Here is a 20,937-nt window from a genome sequence, read left to right as displayed (position 1 = left end):
GCCTTCTCTGCATGTCTGATTATTCCCACAAAAATGACTTGTGAAATATCAGCGTTTCTAAAAGTGCTGGGCTCAGACTCTTGATTTCTTCTGTCTGCATAGGTGTGGACAACTAGAAGCCCCTGGGAGAAGGCTAGTAGCTGCCAACTTTGCCATAGGTACAGCTACCATATATTCCAAATCTGTTATTGCACATCCTGGTTGGCATTCCCTGAGAAAGGGGCCCAGAAAACTCGAGTCTGAAGAGCTTAGTGAACACCTCAGATCTGTTTCCATTTGTATTTTTTAAATGTCTTTTTAAAGTAATTTTAACTAGGAGTGTTCATTTTCTTTGTGATATTAACATTTATCAGCAATTGAAGAAAAAAATTGATAGACTATTCTAATAATATAAGAGAAAAATAGTTTCTCATGAGAAATGTGTTAAAGTATATTGATTTCTCATTGTAAAAGAGTAGAGATGAGTGACAGTCTCCAATAACATTCTCCTTTTCCCTCTTATGTCACCTTCCCAATAAGAATAATTCTTGTCCATGTTGATCCATAACAGTCCTAATTATTCTGCACAGTATTATAAATGTTCCAATTCAAAATGATAAATCAATAAATTCATTTATTTTTGAAGTAATCTTTATATCAAACATATCTAGCATTTAGGTATTATTGCTTCTTGTGGTTTAAATCTAAGTAACTTAACTAAGTAATTGTTGTCCTCTGGAAATTCAAAATGTACTCTAAAGTTTCCAATAGTTCCATGTATGGAACACATACACTCTACCACTGATAAATGAACTTTATCCATCCTCTGAGCCATTGAATGTGATTATATACACATGATTACATGGATTGTTTTTTTTTTTCACTTCAAGAAACAATCTTTTCCTATATTTCTATCCATATCGGATAATATACGCAATGAATAAATATGCAGCAACTGATAAGCTCTTGGAAAAAAATAAATGATATTGCAGATATAGAAGCAAAGAACACTGAATTAAATATTGAAAAAAATTTCTTTAAAAAAATATAAATTGTGTTATAAGAGTTATAACATTGCTAATAATGATGCCTCTTGGCAAAGTCTAGAGTTAACCAAGAGACAAACCAATTGGGTATATTTGGATGATAGTTTCCAGATTGAGTTAACTGAGATGGTACTGTTATCTTCTTGTGAGAGACTGAACATGGGCACCAGCAGCTCTAACAAGTTGGCTTCTGCCCACACGTTCAACAGTCAATTATAGAGGCAAGTAATAGAAAAAAGCAGAAAACAGACTTATTCAAGGTGGCCATATTAAGGAGGGGAACAAAGACATCCAGTGTATCCCCCACCCCAGCACCTCCATCTTTTCAGGTCATGAGAAGAGCTTCAGGTTTCAGCGTAGGGCAAGAGATATGATCACTAAGCAGTCCTGGACCGTCTGTGTTCCATCATCAATGTCTTGGCTCCAGTCACTCCTGCAGAAAGGCATAGTAAGTTATCTGGAGTGTGTGAAATCTCTTTCTGAGAGGTGACACAAGGGCATGCTCAGTCATCATAAGACTCTTGAAGGAGCTCTAATATCATAGGGTCTATTGTTTCAATTATATGATACCCAAAGGGAGGGGTGCAAAGAACACTTTAAAATGTCTTCATTCCTTCTTGGACACAGGTGTTTTCCCACAACTTTTAGATCTGAATCTTAACAAGAACTATTCCTGTGTCTAAAACAAATACAAAAATAATGCAAGTAGGAAGCAAGGTTAGAAGACATGCAGTACAGAGTAAGAAAGCACACCCTTTTGACTTCAGTGGCTTTTTTGAGGTCCTGGAACAAACTACTCCAATTTTGTTGGCTTTGGGACAGGGCTTTGCTGTGAAACTTCCACTATCTTCAAGCTTCCAAACACTTTGCTTCATCTTTCCACTATGCTCCTTAGTGTGAACTCATTTTGTTTCTGATGATTTCCTCCTTTGTCTCTGAACAATATTCTCCGAAGACATTCCTAATTAACTATGCTGTGATTTCATCTTGAATGTCCTTCATTGCTTAGATGAGATATGTCCTGGTTTGATTTGATCTAACTCCATTTGAGGAATAAGGGACAGAGGAAGAGCTAGTGCTTGGAAAGCCTTGTGTGATCAGCTACAGAAATCGTGCATCTTAAGTCAGGCTTGCCAAGAATACATATGTGAATTTTAATTCTGTCTCTCCTCTTGGTGGTTTTAGCCCCTCGAAAACATTGCTCAGGTTCTTTTCATTAAATAGTTCTATAACAATCGATACTCCTGTAGAAGATTAACAACCATCAATGATAAAGTTTTACAAAACCACAACCAGTGAGTCTGAACATTTAAATAGTGAAAAATTAAAGCAGATGTGTGCCTTCATTGACCAGTGTCCAATGCCTTTTAATTATTTAGAAGTTCTGCTGGGAGTGGGGGCAGAGATAGGGTGTGTCTAATTATCCTTGCTTACAGGAACTAGTCATGATCCATTTACATACACATGAACACAGGTTCAATGATGGTTAGATCAATAACTCTTCTATTTGAAGAGCATCCATCTGGCAGTTTTTTTCTAAACTTCACATAAGAGAAGCTTATATAATGCACAAAGCATAACTACACATACAAGAACAATGGCTATTAGTATCATCACACAGAAGAACCATTGAAGAAATCAAAATTCCAAGTCTCTTACAAACCTAGGGAGCAGTGCTAGTGACCATATTTTCTGTCGTACACATGCATCTTATATACACAGAAGCAGATGGAGCTAGAGTTTCAAAGAGAAGTACTCCAATGACAGCTTTTTTCATTTCTGAATGGTCCTCATTAAAAATACAGGAAATGTCAAAAGAATTTCCTTGGCCATTTTATAGATTGACAGCCCAGATGGAATGCATATTGTATAAAGCAGAAAATTTATGGGTCTATTTGAATGTATTAATAATAAAGTTATATATCTTTAACTCACAAACTTCTTTATAATACATAAAGTTCAGACACATACTTCTAAATACTTCTAGTCATAAATATATAAGTTATTAATGTGTTAAAATCACCTTGAAATAGTTATTTACAAAAGTAGCCACTTGAAAAAGATTAAACATCAAAGGGATTTTGAATTTATTTATACAATATCCTGGATATTCAAAAAACCAACAAGGTATACAAAAATATAGGCAATTATCTTAATAAAACAAAGTATTGATAACTTTTTGATATATATGTATGTATACACACACACACATGTACTAAACTACATAGTTAAACAATTTCTTAACATTATTTACAATTAAAGGTATTATCCAACAACAGCTCTACCAATAACAAAATTAACCCATCTAAATATTAACTATATATGTGTGTGTGTGTGTGTGTGTGTGTGTGTTTGTGTGTGTGCGTCTGTGTGTGTGTGTGTCTGTGTCTGTGTGTACTTAGTATGGACATAATTGTCTCTACACACAGGGCAATCCTAAAATGTTTTAAATGTTTTAAATGAGTTCAGATTTAATTTAAACTTAAAAAGATTAAATCAGTTTATAAACTGTGTGATCATTTTACAACAAAATAATATGTCTGCATATTGTTACTTCTGACAAATAAAAATTAATACCTTTCTGAAATCTATTTTGAAAAAAATTCTTAAAAAATTATATAATCAATACAAAATTTTGTAACCTAGCAAAACTCCATTCTAAAATGCATATTGTTTTATATAAATTAACTGTACCTTAGTCAACTATTTTGGATACTTACTTTCTTACCAAAATACTCACTTTAGATGACTAAAGATCTTTTATGAGTTCTCTAACAGATTTTCTTCCATTTCCTTTTTCAAATTGATAGTTGAAAGCACAGAACTAAATGATCCCACCAGAAAAGAGACTCAAAATTCACATTTAAATTAGTTACCATTTATTTAGGTCTGCCTGGGGTGAAGAACTTATAGCTTTGGTTGTTTGCTTTTCTCTTTGTTTTCTGTCCCCACATCTACAATCAACTAAGAAACTTCTATATTTTTAACTGGCTGCATTTTCAAAGTCAGAAAACAGAGAAAAACAAAACACAGATCCAGAAGCAGCAGCTTATATACAGTAATGTCGTCAAACAACCATTCTTAAAACATTCATAGACACATTTCAAATCGGACTTACCAAGAATAGTAATTTTAGCATGTGGTTCAGTTCAGAAAGAAATTTTAAAATTAGTGGCCAGAGGTTTGTTACTTGCGGAGGACATTTCCACCACACCCAAGGTCTGCATCACCACCCACCTGGTATGGACCTTGGCTCCATATCTTCCACGAGCTAGGTAAGGTCCTAGGGGTTAAAACACAAGATGCACAACACAGAGATAGAGAATTCCAGTCATTCGCCAGTGGAGAATGCCCGTTTATTCAACTTAATTCAGGGTTAATATACTTTGGCCCCAGAAGAGGAGAACCCCCTCCCAGCCAGAGGGGGATGGGAAAGCTGGCACCGATTGAGCTTCTCCATAGGCAGGTGGGCGAGGGGTGCAGGGCAGTGTCAGACAGGGACCTTGGCACCTGGGCTCTCCCGGCAGGTTGAGAAATTACCATAACAAAGTAATATAGAGTCCTAGGCTATTATACCAGGCTAGAGTAGAACAAGCAAGGAGCTTAGCAGGAAACTTTAGCTGGTTAGCCAAAACAGTCCTTGATTTGCATCCCAGGGAGCAAGGGAAGGCCCGGGCCTTACAGTTACTCATTTATTTTTAATAATTCAAGGAGCAGACTAGCTTTCTTAAAAATCCCTAGAAATTCCAGAAATGTGCATATAAGTTCAATATTTGAAATTAAGAGTAGGCAAGATGGCTCAGTGGGTAAAGGCTCTTGTTGTCAATCTTGACAACCAGAGTTTTATCCTGGGACCCACACGGTTGAAGGAGAGAATCAGCTCCTTTAGTATCATGCATTCCTTAGAATCCATCATAAGTTTGTTACAAAAAAAAGAAGAAGAAGAAGAAAAAAACAGAAAAAAAAAGACTCAGTTAGAATTTGCCTAGAAAGTACCACGATACTTGATATTTCTCATGGTTACACAAATCACAATAGACATTTCAAAACTTTGGTTTCTCTGTCTCAAGTGTTTCCACAGAAACTTAAAACCAGAGCAGAATCAAAAAGACAAATACATTTTAACATTCCCCATCCCAGGGGAGACACTCAGTGTTCAATAGAACTTCAAATTTGTTCAAAATATTGTGCAGGCTGACAAGGCCTGTCACAGAAACTGTAACAGCCCAAGTAGTTCAAAACAGCTTAGATGTCCAAAAGATAAAGGTGATCACTAAAAGAGAGTAGCAAGAAAAAAGGTCAAAAAGGCTCAAATTGTTCAAAGGGGCAAAAAAAAAATCATGAGGTACACATTTCAAAGCTCAGGATACATATGTATACACACACGTGTGTGTGTGTTAATATATATTACATAAAATATGTGTATGTGAGTGTGTATGTATTCTATGGTATGTATGTGTTTGCATGTATGTTAATATGTTGTCTCTGTGTGTCTGTGTATTCGTATATATTATGCAATGTGTGTGTGTGAGGGTGTGTGTGTGTAACCTGCTGACAACATTTAGTGTTACTTCTATGTACATGTGTTCAGGGGATTGGAAAATGTATTGTGAAGTTTGTTCTTGGAGAAAATGAATTCTCTGTCATCCACCATGTATTTATTACCTGTACCTCTTCACTGAGGTCTTGTGAACCTTCTTCAAAGCATGTCGGTATGTCCATTGGTATGGTCTTTAAACCTGTGTTGTTTAGGCAACCATGTTGTTGATATTTTATTAGCACAGTTTTTCTGTGATGTCTAGTAGGTGTTATCTCACAGGAGGCATGCTATCCAGGTTCTCTAGCTCTGAGAACATTTCTACCTCCTTGCCTGCAATGTTTGGCTTACTGATGATTGCTTTGTTGGGAAGATATATAATGACTGAATACTTGTAAAATTTATTTTTTTCTGCATAACAGTAAGTGAGTGAGTAAGTACACACAGTATGATTCATGTGCATTCCAAGGAATACTAGGATTTAAAATTCCTCTTTTCTGATTAAAGGATTTAGAAAATTGTGTGTAATTTACAGATACTTTAGTTGTTCTTCATCTCTGACAACTAGAGTATTATATGACTATTGTAAAACTAAGTAAAATGATTTGAGGATTTGATTGAAAGCATGTTCAGTGGTAGATAGATGCATTTAGAGACCTATGGCCATCATTCTGTACAAGGTAAAGCTTAGAAATTCTTCATCTGGAAAAGACAGCAAAGTGTTGGATATGGGCAAATATTTTCCTGTCTCGTTTCAAAGGAGAGATGTCTATTTATGTGGTTTATGCATGATCTATCTTTCTGTTTCATTCTAAATATATTTCTGGATCACTTGTCTAGACACACATAAAAAAACCAACATTAGTTTTGTGGCTAAAAAGGAGATGAAATAATTTTACAGAAGTCAATGCAGCAAAATATGTTCCTTTTAATAAAATATATAACATTTAATTTACTTAAATTTAATAAAAATTTATACAATGTTAATAGAAGAAAAGGGGAAATTATGGGACACTCAGAATAAATATAAAAGTTTATATTAATAATTTTTCAATAAAGATATTTGCTTTGATGAAGTCATTAAGGTTTCATAAGGAGATATTAAAGCTTAATAAATGTAACATCATCATTTAAGTGTGTTTGATGCTCTCAAACTGATGTGATTTCCCTTTCATTTGCATCCCAACCTGCTTCTAGGACACCAAATCTCAGACATTCTCATTTGTACTTCTTTACTCACTCTTATAATTTTTTTGAAAGCAGAAATAGTTATATAATAGAAAGATAGAATCCAATAGTACTAGGCATTTAGTAAATAAGTCACAGACCAGGAACTCCTATATACAGGAGTTATACAGTTTTGAAAACTAATGTTTGTATAGTATCATCATTATTCTCCACTGCTTTCAGTCACACAGATGTCAACCATTTGACTATAACTATCAGGGAACTGTCATTTTAAATCCTGAAGACAAAACAAAAGACAAAGTCTAGTCACCCTGACCATGGTCTAGAGCTGCAATCATTGCCTGTTCATATATGTTACAGGTATAATTACCAAGCTTAAAAACAGTAATTAAGTAATTCTTCTCCAACTTCCCTAATTTTCCACTATTTCTTGACTTTTCTTTTTTCCATTTTCTCATTTTCTCTTGAATTTGTTCCCAAATCACATTGTAACTCTCCATGACCTTCTCCATCTTCCTAGAACCTAAAGCAGGTGGGGAAAAAAGGTCAAATGTTGGGTTTTAATAGTAATTTTTAGATAGTTAGAAATATTTTTTGATTCTTAACCAAAATGACCAAAAGTAGAGGATTGAATGGTGGGGTCAGTGTGAAGTCTAAAATTAAGTACACTGTCCTCTGTAACATAAAAATTATCACTCTGGTCTAGGTCACAGCTGGATCTTATCTTTGTTTTTGAATTATTAAGCACTGATTATTAGAAAATATTGTTCATTGAGTTATACAATGTTTTATCAATGATGATAGGTCTTATTATGTATTACCACACAGTCACATTTTTTAATGTTACAACCAATTGCAACAAAAACTTCCTTTAAGGCTGGGATGCTATGGAGCTAAAAGTTGTTCTAAATTTTAATTTCACAGGAAAGTTTTCATTGCATCATTTGCATGAACATTGTATTCCCCAAAGCAACTGTCTCACATGAGGAAGTACTAGTCAATCTAAAGTCTGAAAAATAAAATCATTTTTATATTAACAATTTAAGATGAAATTATTATCCAGTGAAAGAAGATCAAGTTCAGTTTACAATTCAAATAACCCAATGAATGATTTTTCTCTAAGACTCAGTTCCTTCCTTGATACCTCATAATTTATTAAGGTGAAAAATAGCAAGACTATTTGAACATTTAAAGTTAACAAACATAATATATTTAAAAGCAAGCAGTTTCTTGCTAGCACATGGTGAGGACAATGAGAGGCAGAGGTAGAGATTATGTCATGGGACAAGGGATATGATCTTTCATTTTGTGTTATCAATTCAAACATCATCTCGGTGAAAGAGGCAAACAGTGTCTTATTGATAATATGAGAAAGATTCAGGAGTGGTCTTGTGAATCCTGTGATTCACCTTTTCGAGACTCACTGGCCTGGGACTATGGTTCCTGTATCTAAAGCAGCATTGTCCATCTGTTCATCAGATCATTTTTATATGAGTTTCCCATATTTTCTGACCATGTCACTCTATGACCCATTTTTTCCTACATTTATTGTTTTGTTCTTCACTACATCTCATGAGTATTTTCAGTTAAGCCACCAGAACTGTAATTTATCGATCTTGACATCCAGTCACTTAAATGGGACTGGAAAGTTTTCTGCTGTCCATTTATGTTTCTGTCCTGTGTGCTGGCTACTCTCCATTTAAGTCATCACACACTGGCTCTTCTGTCCAGTTCTGTTATCGTCACTCTGCTTTCACTGATATACTTTCTCTGCTATATATTCTGAGTATTACACAATTGCCAATTCTGGTTTACTGATGAGTGCCCTGTCCCACTTTCGCCCAATTTAAAGCCTTACATTGAAAATCTTCCTCTTTGTGTGTTTTGTTATGTCTGCTTTTGAGGTCATATTTATTGAATTATATAATGAACCATTGTTTTCTGTTGACTTTCTTTACCAACTAAGATATTTACTGTAGAAAATCTTAACTGTGTACTTTCCTACTGTCTCCAGAGTCCCAAACTGCCCACTTGAGTGCTCCTCTTTGTCTGTCTTCTTCCCCTCCTCCCTCCATATCCTTTACCTAAATTCCATTGAGTAGTTTGTTAACCCTTTTTTCATCTCTTATTCACAATATTTTACATACATTTTATTTGCTTTGCTGTGCATGAAGTTTTGATGTGTATCAAGCTTACACTAGCAGCTTAACAAAGGCATGCTTCGCCTCCCTCTTCTCCACATTATTGCTGCAAGATTCTCTACTTGGGTTCTATAAGTTGTTCTCCAGGCAACAGAGTGGCAACTCTGAAAGAATAATTGAGAGAGAGAGAGAGAGAGAGAGAGAGAGAGAGAGAGAGAGAGAGAGAGAAACAGACACACACAGAGAGATAGAGACAGAGACAGACAGATAGAGAGCCTCAGGGTCTCTGTCTAATTTTACCTTTAAGTCTGTGAACTTTCTTGGTTAGGAAATGTTTTTTTTTGAGGTATCACCATCCATGATTTCAAGCTCTACTATGGAATTATCTTCATAAAAACTGCCTGGCATTGGTTTAAAAAGACAGGTGGATCAATGAAATAGAATCAAAAGCCCGTAAGTATATCCACACACTATCGACACCTGATTTTTTACAAAGAAGCGAATGAAAGAAAAACATATTCAACAAATTGTGCTGGCCTAATTGAATTTCTGCATGTATAAAAGTGCAAGTAGATCCATATCCATCACCCTGCATAAAACTAAAGTCTAAGCGAATCAAAGACCGCAGCATAAAACTAAATACAATGAACCTGATGGAAGAGAAAGAGGGAAGAGTCTTGAACTCATAGGCACAGGAAACAACTTCCTAAATTCTGAGAGAAACAATATCACAGGTAATATTAACAACCAATAATTGGGAATTCATGAAACTAAAAAGCTTTTGTAAGGCATAGAACACCATCAATAGGACAAAATGGAAGTTTACAGAATGGAAAAAGATCTTAACCCACCTCATATCAGACAAGATATATAAATAACTCAAGAAACTAGACAAACCAAATAATCCAATTAAAAAATATGGTACAGATCTAAACAGAATTCTCAATAGAGGAATCTCAAGTAGCTAAAAAACATTTTAAAAAATGTTTAACATTCTTAACCATTAGGATGCAATTTGAAACAACTCTGAGATTCTATCTTTCACTTGTCAGAATGACTAACAATAAAAACACAAGCAGCAGCTCATGATGGTGAGGATTTAGAGCAAAGGGAACACTCCTCTATTGCTAGTGAGAGTACAAATTTGTACAGCCACTTAAAAAAATCAATATGGCAATTTCTCAGAAAATTGGGAATTGATCTACGTCAAGACCTTGCTAGAACACTCCCACTATAGCATATCCTCAAAAGATGTTACATAATACCACAAGGACACCTGCTTAACTATGTTCATAAATGTCAACATCATGATTCAGGCTCATGTTTTTCACAAAATATGAAAGAATCCTGCTCATTGAAATGTTACAGATACAATAGCCAATGTGGTTTATAAACATGTCAAACAGGTTGAAGTCCTAGCTGAATATACTTATCCTACATTTTCATTACCCATTTTATTTCTAGAAATAATGAGTCCTTCAATGATTTCTGACTTCTGCAAGAAGTTTCTTTTTAAAGGTATCTTTAATGTTTATTTAATCTTGTTTTATTTGCATTATTCTGAAAGTGTCAGAACACCTAAAACTGGATTTATATGCAGTTGTAAACTTCCATGCGGGTGCTGGGAATCAAACTTTAGTCCTCTGGAAGAGCAGCCAGTGCTCTTAACTGCTGAGCCATTTTTCCAGTCTTTGAAGGTTTATTTATGTTATATATATACACATACACACACACACACACACACACACTATATATATATATATATATATATATATATATATGATATATATGAGTTATATATGAGTGGTCTATCTGCATATATGACTGCACACCAAAAGAGGGCATTGGATCCCATTGTAGAAGGTTGTGAGGTGCCATGTAGTTTCTGGGAATTGAACTCAGGTCCTCTGTAAGAGCAGAGAGTGCTCTTAACCATTAAGCCATCTGTCCAGCCCAAGAAGAAGCTTCTTTGATAAAGGATGTGATAACTGACCTTCACTGTCAGTTTGACTGCATCTGACATCAACTAAAACTCAATCTGTTGGGCACTCCTGCAAAGAATTGTCTTCACTCAGATAATGTGAAGAAGGAAGACCCATACTAAATTTGGGCTACACCATATGATGGTAGCCCAGATTAAAGGAAATAGAAAAAAGAAACTTTGCATTTTTCCTTCTTGCCTTCACTCTGACTGGCAAATTCATCTCTCATTTTACTGAGGCATCCCTCCTCTGGTATTAGAACTAACTTCTTTGAAATTCCAGTGTAGATTCAAGATTCTACATTCAGTAGTCTAGCACCACTTAGGACTGCTAAAACATCCAGCCTTGTGGATTGAATGACTACCAGTTTATCTGCCTTTCTGTTGTGGAACAGCCAAAGTTTGACTACCCAGACCACATGTAGTAAGCCAATCTGATAAATACCCTTTATATATAAAGATGTGTGTATGTAATTATGTATATATATGTAAATATCGAAATATATGTATGTAAATATCTAAATATATGTACACATATACAGCCACATATGTTCTCTCATTATATACCATTATAGTTATCATTCTACCATAAAAATATACTTATTTTGTTAGTCTTGTTCCTGAGAGATCCCTAACTAATATAAGAAATGAGAGTTAAACTTAACTGTCAGTATATGAATAGGTATTTAGAAGGCAGTTAGAAGTTATACTGCTTCGGGAAAGTAGCAGTTGTATGTTCTCTAAAATTCATGACCTCACTAGTCACAGGAAGTTAGTTAGGTTTACAATGCTGGGTATGATCTCTCTTGTTGTGCAGGCCTTGAGTCCAATTATATTACTGTTGGTTACTACTGGGATATAAGAGCCACTATTGCACCTTTAAGGACATTTTACAATAATGGTTATGGTTGTGGTTCATAGGTGTCACAGCAAGGTAGGAATACTACTTGTTTTTCTCCTGGAAAACCTTGCATATCACCTTTCCATGCAATGAAGCCTAGGAGGCTTTTGCAGCAGATGCAGAAAGCCACTTCTGATCAAAATGAAGAGAACAACTGACCATGGGGTCCAGTTTCAATTAATATAGCTCCAGCATAATCCCTGCACTAAGGCTCAAGGAACACAATGGTGAGGGGTGTAGAAAGATGGTAAGAGACAGAGGACCAAGAAGTCTGCTAGAAGTTTGCGTCTTCTAGCTATGACAATGAAAGGGAAGATATATTCATGATATTTCAACAAGTTGGCTCTCTGAACAAGTTCTGAACCTCAGAAACACCAACAGGCATGCCAGTGTATGTGAGGAAAATCTCATGGGGGTCCCACTTCTAGATAAGAAGTACAGGCTATGAGAGAGAAGTAGTCTTTCTCATAGAGGAGCCACATATATGGTTATTGAATACCAACTATTCATCCCTAAAAATGTATACATACTGGGAACACTAAATGGACTCAACTGTTGGCATTTATTGTGCATGCACATGTCTCTCTCCCTCACCCTCCCATGTGTGTCAATAAGCCATGAATTTGAGAGAGGATCTGAGTTTGACCCTAGGTCATAAGAGGGGTTAGAAGGAGAAGAAGGGGGTAATGAAAAATGATGTAATAATAGTTTAATTAATTTAAAAATGCTATTAGAAAAATGAAATAATGAATCACCTAAGTACACCATGATACACTACTTAAAAGCCGAGGGTTTTCCAGGAAAGCTTGGGGTAAATGCCCTTTGGAAAGTGCCCTAGACAGACAAAGAAATTTGAATTTTCAAATACCCAAGGACTGTTTTGGCCATCCACTGAATATTTACCTCATCGATCTCTTTGTAAACTAATACACACACATCCAGATATAATTTTAATAACAATTTGTGACAATTGGCTAGTAACAACCCTGGTAAGGAAGGCTGGCAACATTACAAATCAGTAATGAGAAAGGACAAAACGAAGGGAACTCATCCAAAACGATCAGAGTAAATCACTTATGGGAACATTAAGTCCTAATTGTAAAAATACCACATGTTAATAACCCTTCTGGTGCCCTTGGAGGACGGACTTGTTGGTGGGCATCCAGTGGCCTGCCACCAAGAACAGAAAGTCTGGATGTAACCCAATGTTGAGTTTCCAACACAAAACCCTATCTTCCAGCCTGGCTTGGCACATAGTTAAATATTTGGGCATTTTGTATTGCGGATAACCTCCTGCTGAGATAACAAATGGAGACATGTGTGACGCGCTTCCTGACCAGCAGGAATGGACGATCACAAAATCAAGAATCCTTCTCAATCACAATTTATTAGAGCTCCTTGATTGAAAGGGGGAATGGGGAACAGGGATGAGAGAGAGACAGCGAAAAATCCAAAGACAGCCGCTTTTCTAGGGTGAGAGGCTCGAATGCTGATTGGTTGATGCCATTCTACTAGGACCCAAGGCCACGGGACAGGTCAGGAGACCGAGTCTCTTGAAATGCAAAACAAGGCTCCGAGCACACCGGCCTAAGGCAGCAACAACAAAGGATATGTATACCTCCAGGCTGAAGGACTGCTGGCACTATCTGGCCAAGGCCACATCCTGGCGGCTCCCTACAGACACGTGTATGGCACTGGTGTGGAAAAGCTTCTCCTGAGGTGTTCTCAGACACTATGAGGATGCACAGCTCTGGAGAAGGAACCTTCAGACTTGACTCTTGCCCTCAGAATGGGAGATCAGAAGTTGTAGTTAACTCTGACGGTCACACTTGACAGAAATTGGCCAGATAGGGTCACTTGTTAAGATTTAAAAGTGTACCATTTATATTTTACCCTTACTACGTGATGTTATCTATATACAAGAAATGTCAGTAATATCTTGAAATAGATTAGCCAAACTACCAATTTAAGGTTTCCTCTTTTTGACCTGAACTACAATCTGCCTATTCAGCAAATATACCTAATAAAACCATAATTTTACCTTTAGTTCTTTCATTATGCATACCGTCTCTAGGCTTGTTCATTCTACTATCTGCTCTTTTGTATCCTCTGACCTAAATCACATGGACCCCAGATATTTTTACACTTGTACCATTTGGAATGCATCTTAGTTATCAGAATAGAAGGGAGTATATTCCTGTGCTATGGATCATGTCTTACACGGGATATAAGTGTCTCCTGTTTTTTGGTTTTTTTCTTCACATATATGGTGTCTCATGTCTTCTCCGAGGTGTACAGACTCCATATTGCTCCTCTGTGCCCCTGCATTCTTTCAGTCACACAAACCTTATGAGTGCATGTTTCTCCCCTTTGGTGACTGTCTTAGTTGGATTCCTATTGATGTGACAAAAAGCCATGACAGATAGAAACATGGAAATGAGAAGGTCTGTTTGGCTTTTACTCTGTCAGTAAGGGAAGCAAAGGCAGGAATTCAGGACAGAAACCTGGAGGCAGTAATTGAGGCATGGATGTATGCTTAGCTTAATGGCTTGTTCAGCTTGCTTTCTTATATAACTCAGAACCACCTGCCTAGTGTTGACTACCTCCAGTGGGCAGGGTCTTTCCACACCAATTCTTAATAGAGAAAATGATCTACCAACTTTCTGCAGACAATCTGATTGGGGCATTTTCTTAATTGAATTACCTTTTCCCAGGTAGCTTTACCTTGTGGCTCTGGATTTTAAAGTTACAATACTCTACACACACACACACACACACACACACACACACACACACACACACACACACACACACATCACCACCACCACCGACAACAAGAAAAATAACAACAATAAAACAAAAAACAAAAACACCTTGACCTTCCATAAATACCAAAGCCCTTTAGACTTTAAATAAAACTTTTCTCTGGAATGTGGAGAAAGTGAAGGATGGTTCTGTGCTGATATCAGAGCTATCCATCTGAATATACAAAAGAATTTCTTCCGAGGAAGTCAGAATAAAAAGACAAAGAAAACCACATCCCTCCCTTCTTTTCCAAGAGAGGAAGACACTATTGTATTTATGACCATCTACGTCCATGTATGGTTGAAGGATGAATTACCTGTTAGAAAACACACATGGCCTGTCACATGTTGGTTTGCATTTAAGTTTGTCTGTCATTGCAGAACCAAAGGCTTTCTTGCTTGTAACAGTAAATCATTTCTGGAGAGATAGAAAGTAATTGGTTTGATTCCCCTGAAATTCTACTGTGTAGATAGCAAGTGGTTTTTATGACAAAGGGATGACCTTGTGTGAGGGCCTTGAGCTGGCATTTGCCATCCATCCATTCCAAGGTAGTTGTCCGATATATATGTATGCTGGGGGGGGGGGTTGTATTTATATATGGAAGCTCTCGTTTGCTGTCAGATGTCTTTCTCAATCCCCCTCTTCTTTGTATGAAGCCTCATCTCCCTGAACCTGAATCTTCCCGTGTTGATTAGTGTATCTAGCTAGCTTGCTCCAGAGATTCACTGTCTTCATTTCCTTTGGGACTGGGATCCCAGGTGGGTCCCTCTGCTCGGGCTTTCACCTGGGATTGAGTGATCTAAACCCAGTTCTCACACTTGCTTACACGCATTCTGTCCACTGAGTCATCTCCCCAGCCCAGTCATTTAAAACATCGATTTTCTAGTGGTCAGTCAACTTGAAGGTGACACCATGTTAGTTTGGGATGAGTTCAGTATAGGTTTAAAAATATTTAATATTGTTTTCTTCTTTTGTCTTTTCTTCATTGCACTAGCATTTTTCTATTTCTCAAAGGAACTACCTGGTAGCTGTGTGATCTCTGGCTCTAGCAGGAGGAAGATTTTCCACCCTTTGTCAGTGGAGCACTAGGCATGAAGCTTGAACAGTTACCTCTGGTGTTCTTAAAACTGCACGCTACTGTGGAGAGGCATGGTTATTCTAATACAACATCTAGCATTGGAAGAAAAAAATAACAGTGAAAAGAGGTCTTCTCAGAGTGCTCTGCCTCGGGCCTGGGAAAGAAGGGAGAAGCGTGCCTACAGGGAAAATGCAATCAGTCCGACTCATTGGCATTCTCCACAGTGTTGTCTTGTGGCCCATCCATCCCTGGATCATTTCTGATGTACAAGTTCCCAGAAGCAAGAAGGAGATGAATGCAATGAGAAATGTGGGCCTTCCAGTGAATTAAAATCCCCTGCCAGTGTCATTGGTTCTCAATTGAAAAGTAAACTTAATTAAGAGGAAGGGAAAACTAATGTTGCTGCCCTAATCAAATCCAGGGTTTCCACGCTGCCAAAAAGGAAACCATGCCGAAAAGCGCATGGAGTAAAGAAAATCACAGGCTTTTTATTCTTGCTTATAGTAGTTTGTTTATTCATTTATACACTCTTTGTCTTCCAGAAGATCAGGCCAATTAATCATGCTCATTTGAATTTACATGTTAGTTACAGCTAACTGTAGAAATGTCCCCTCCATGCTGATTCCCTGGTATGGAAATTAAAGAGCTGGCTGATTGATAGATCCCTGGACACTTGAGTCTATCTAGCTGGCGTACAAACCTCAGCAAGAAACTGCAATGGAAGTGTACAAATGAACCTGGAGAAACAGTTTGTGCAGGCCTAAAAGGCAACTAGAAAATGGCCAGCAGTTGTCAAGGTAGTTAAAATTAAGATGGAAGAAAATTTTTCCTTAGTTATCAAATGTTAAAACATGTTGGAAGAGACAGAGATTTAGCCCTGGAATTCTCACTGAACATATGCTAGCATGCTGGTGTATTTTGTTGTTTCTTATATAGCTATAATTGAAATTTAGCTTAGGATTCTACTTCATATCTTTCATGGTAGCTTCAGTTCCCTCAGATTGCTATTGAGAAGTAGCTGGATAAGGTCACTAGATCCACATAAAATTCATACATACATCTGTATACAGTATGCATTTTTCGGTAGGTACAATTCATTCATTCCCATGTAACCAATGGGAAGCACACTTCTTCACTATATCTTTACTACAGCCTGGCTTATAGCCAAGAATTAAAAACATCCAGTTTGCTAAACAATAAAGCTTTCCTAAAATGTTTTATTTTGCCATAAAATATCTTATAAAAAATGAATGTGTATTTATTTTAGACATAGATACTAAAAGAAATTCAATTCAAAAATAGAATTTTGAATAAAAAAAGTTCCACGTCGTTTTAAAAGTGAATGGTAACAGAAAGGGAGTGAGGTGGGATTCTTTCTTCTTGGTCCAGAGTCTGAGTTTGAGGGAAAGACAGGATGAAGCTGGCACTTAGATGTCCTACCCCAAGCCCTTCTTGTGTTTTGGCAAGGTCTCTCATAGCTTCTTCATAACTTTAATAGTTCTGTACTTTTCTGGTTTTCCTTTAGAGCCTTGGTCCAGGTGCTCATTGGACGTTGCTGTGGGTGAATTTAGGCTCTTAGGTTGAGACTCATTTACTTGTGGCTATAGATGTGCCATTGCTCCGGAATCATTTGGAGCTCTTGAGTAATCTCTGCTTTTTCATTGAAGTCCTCTGCATGCTTTCTAAAAAGCTTCTGGGCATATTTCTGCAGGTCTGTTACTAGTAGCTACATGCTACCCTGTTGTTCTGTTTACAACTCTGTATTCTATGGCATCATGAGTGCTACACTCAGATGATGTCTAAAAGTATGTAGCTTAAATCTCCCCTCTCATCCTTCTATATATGCTGTATACTAATCTTATTCAGATGTATTAACATTCTATTAAAGTTACTGGGAAGATAGTGCATTAATTTGGAAAAATCTAATTTCTTTACTTTGTTCTTTACTTTTATCTTATTGATATCTCCAGTATTAAACTCTGCCTTTTTGTTTGTATGGTCTTTGGTTTCCTTCCTTACAGTCTATGTTTTCTTTTCATACATACAAAGCATATACATTTATATTAAATTTACATACTTGTATTTCATTTATTCAGAAGGATTATAAATTATATTTTAAAATATTCTGTGTTCCATGTTTATTCTCAGTTCATAGGCAATTTATTTTTAAAATAATTATCTTGCTCCTGTGAACTTGGCTAGCTCATTTATCATTTCTCAGAAATTTCTGTTTTGATTTGGCAAATCATTGGGATTTCCCGAGTGAACAATCATGCCTCCACTACCATAATCATCATCATCATAATAATAATTACTCCTCTTTTTCATCATCATTGTACTCATTTATTCATCATTTTCCTTGTCATCATTGTCATCATCATCTCCATTATCACTACTACTATCAGCAAAGTCATCATCATCACCATCATCCATCTTGATACTTCGCTTCTTCCTCATCCTCATTATCACTTCATCATCCTTATCATCTTCACCATCAGCACCACCAACCACCACCACCACTGCCATTATCCTCATCACCATCAGAATAATTTAATGCTCTCTTTCAGTGATGATCTATGTGGCCAGTCTCAACTGGCTGGGACTTTTCGTATTAGAACAACGTTCTTGTCTGTTATATAGAATACTAATGACTTCAAACTAATTTCTTACACACTGATAGGTTTCTCCCCAAAAAACATGCAAACCTGAAGATTTTTGACTTCTGAGACAGGTTTCTCTATGTTACTCTGGGTTTACTGGACCACACTTTGTAGATCAGGGTGGCCTCAAACTCAGAGATCCACCTTCCTCTGTTTGTCAAGTGCTAAAATTAAACTAAAATTAAAGGAATTCTCCATGTCCTGTAATCTGTAGATTTTTTTCCTTGGAGTTGTTCAAATTTTGCTGTGTCTGAATGAGTTATGTTGCAAATGTTTTCTGGTGGAAGTCAGTCTCAGTCTAGAAATGTTCTTTTGAGGGACAGTAATGCCCAAGAGCATGAAGACATATTTGAGTCAGGAAAGTAGAACATAGAAAAGGCAACAAGAGAAAATCATGGAGAAAGTCACTCCCTTCATGAACACACATTTTATTTTTTTCATGTCATATATATATTATGTGTGTGCATATAAACATATATGTATATATGTACATATATTTACATATATATTTGTGGGAATTCCAAAGTTGATACCTACAATTATTTCAGCATACTACTTGATGAACAGCCCGCTTTTCCAGAATGGTTTTTTGAGAAGATACTCTTACCAGTTGAATAACTTCAACATTTCTTCAGAAGAGCCTGTGGCATGTGTGTGGATGTAATTTTAGCCTCTCCTCATTCCACCTATCTCCTGCATTTGCTTTTGCAAATACTGTTCTATCTATTATTGCAATTTCAGAGTGGGTCAAAAAAAATCTGAAAGCCCAAGTCGCCTTTAATGTTAGTCTTCCTCATGAGTGTTTGCTATTTTAAGTACTTTACATTCCTGTGTAAAATTTACTCTAGTTTGCCAAATCTAGTTTGCCAATTCAATTTTAGTTTTGAAGCAGTCTGATACAGTTCTGGTTAGCCTTGTACAAAATCGGTCAATCAACCTGGAAAATGCTGTAGTTAGAATCTGAAATGGCTCCAAAGTCCTGGTGTTAAAGGTTTGTCCCCAAACTGACACTACTGGGTAACCTTTTACTGTGGAACTTTTAATCAGTAGGGTCTAATGGGAGGTTTTATGTCATTGGGAGGGTCTGTGTCCTTGAATGGGATAATAGAGTCCTTTGTGTTTCTTTTTATTCAATCAAAGCAATAGGGTTAATCATTCATCAACTGAAACCTCAAAACTTGTGAGCCCAAATAAAACTTTGCTCTTTTATTTGTTTATTTAAGGCATTTGCTGTAACGACAATAATCTGATAAGCACAAACATAAATTCACACATGAATAATATTCAATGTATGGTCATGGTCCTTCCATTTATCTCAGTTTACATGAACATTTAAAAGAAATATCACTTCATGCACTAGGGATAAATACTGGTTCCAAAGTCAGTGACCCTACAAATTGTTCAAGCCACACAACTGCCACCCACATTCAGAGGGCCTAGTTTGGTCCTATACAGGTTCCCAAGCTGTCAGTTCAGAGTCAGCAAGCTCTTACAAGCTTGGGTCAGTAGTTTCTGTGAGTTTCCCCATCATGGTCTTGACCCCTTGGCTTATATTATCTCTCCTCCTTCTCTTTGACTGGACTCCAGGAGCTTGACCCAGTACTTAGCTACAGATTTCTGTTCTTGTGTGGTTAATGGTAGTTTTTTCTCCTCTTATGGTCTATGTACAAATGAAAGATTTTCTGTGATGCTGGTGAATCTACGAACAATGAACTTGGGCTAGGGACCATCAGTGGATTCCTGACCAGTTTAGACCAGCTTAGCTAATTCATCACCCTTCCCTTCATGGCTCCCTGTGTTGGTTCAAGCATGTCATTACTCAGTCGTATGTTTTTGTTACATCTACTTGGTTAATATTGTTTTTAGATCTTCTATTATTCCCAATGACACTGTTGCCCATAGGTTCATGAGTATTTCGTTAAGTGAATGTTTCAAACAATTTCCGTAATTTTATGTCAGTTTTTATTCTGTAAATTTCATGAAGTTTTATCTGCTTTAGACTTCTTTTGAGACATTAAATTTTGATATGTGTCAGTTTGAGTTCTTGAATAAACTACCACTGAAGGGGTGAGCAACAGAAAGTTTACATCTGAGGTTCTGGAGGTTGGGCTCTCTTCTGACTGTCTAATGGTGGTTTAATCTTTGGGTTGTAACATGATTGGGGACTAAGTGAACAACACTAATGTCTCTTTTGTAGCCAAAGATTTCTTCCTGAAGATCTGATATTATCAGTTCATTTAACCTAACTGCTTTCTCAAGGCTGCATTAAAAATTGCCCCTCAATGGATCACTGTCTCAAAATGAAGATTTTGCAAAGACACAATTCCATCACCGTCATAGTCAGATTTTGATCGCTGTAAAGAAACAGTATGGCAACGTTCATTAAGGAAAGCATTTAACTTTAGTTTGCTTACAATTTTAAAGGTTTAGTTAGTTAGCATCATAGTAGGGAGCATGGTGGCATACAGGCAGACATGGTGCTGGAAAAGTTGTGATTTCTATATATGGTTCAGTAGGCAGCAAGGAGAGAGAGAGAGAGAGAGAGAGAGAGAGAGAGAGAGAGCCATTGGGCAACTCCAGTGACACATTTCATTTCCAACAAAGTAAAACCTACCCCAACA

Source organism: Myodes glareolus, chromosome 18 (assembly GCF_982192425.1).
Source record: "Myodes glareolus chromosome 18, mMyoGla1.1, whole genome shotgun sequence".
In the NCBI taxonomy this organism is placed as follows: Eukaryota; Metazoa; Chordata; class Mammalia; order Rodentia; family Cricetidae; genus Myodes; species Myodes glareolus.
The sequence above is the reverse complement of the archived record's forward strand: the minus strand, read 5'-3'. Positions refer to the sequence as shown.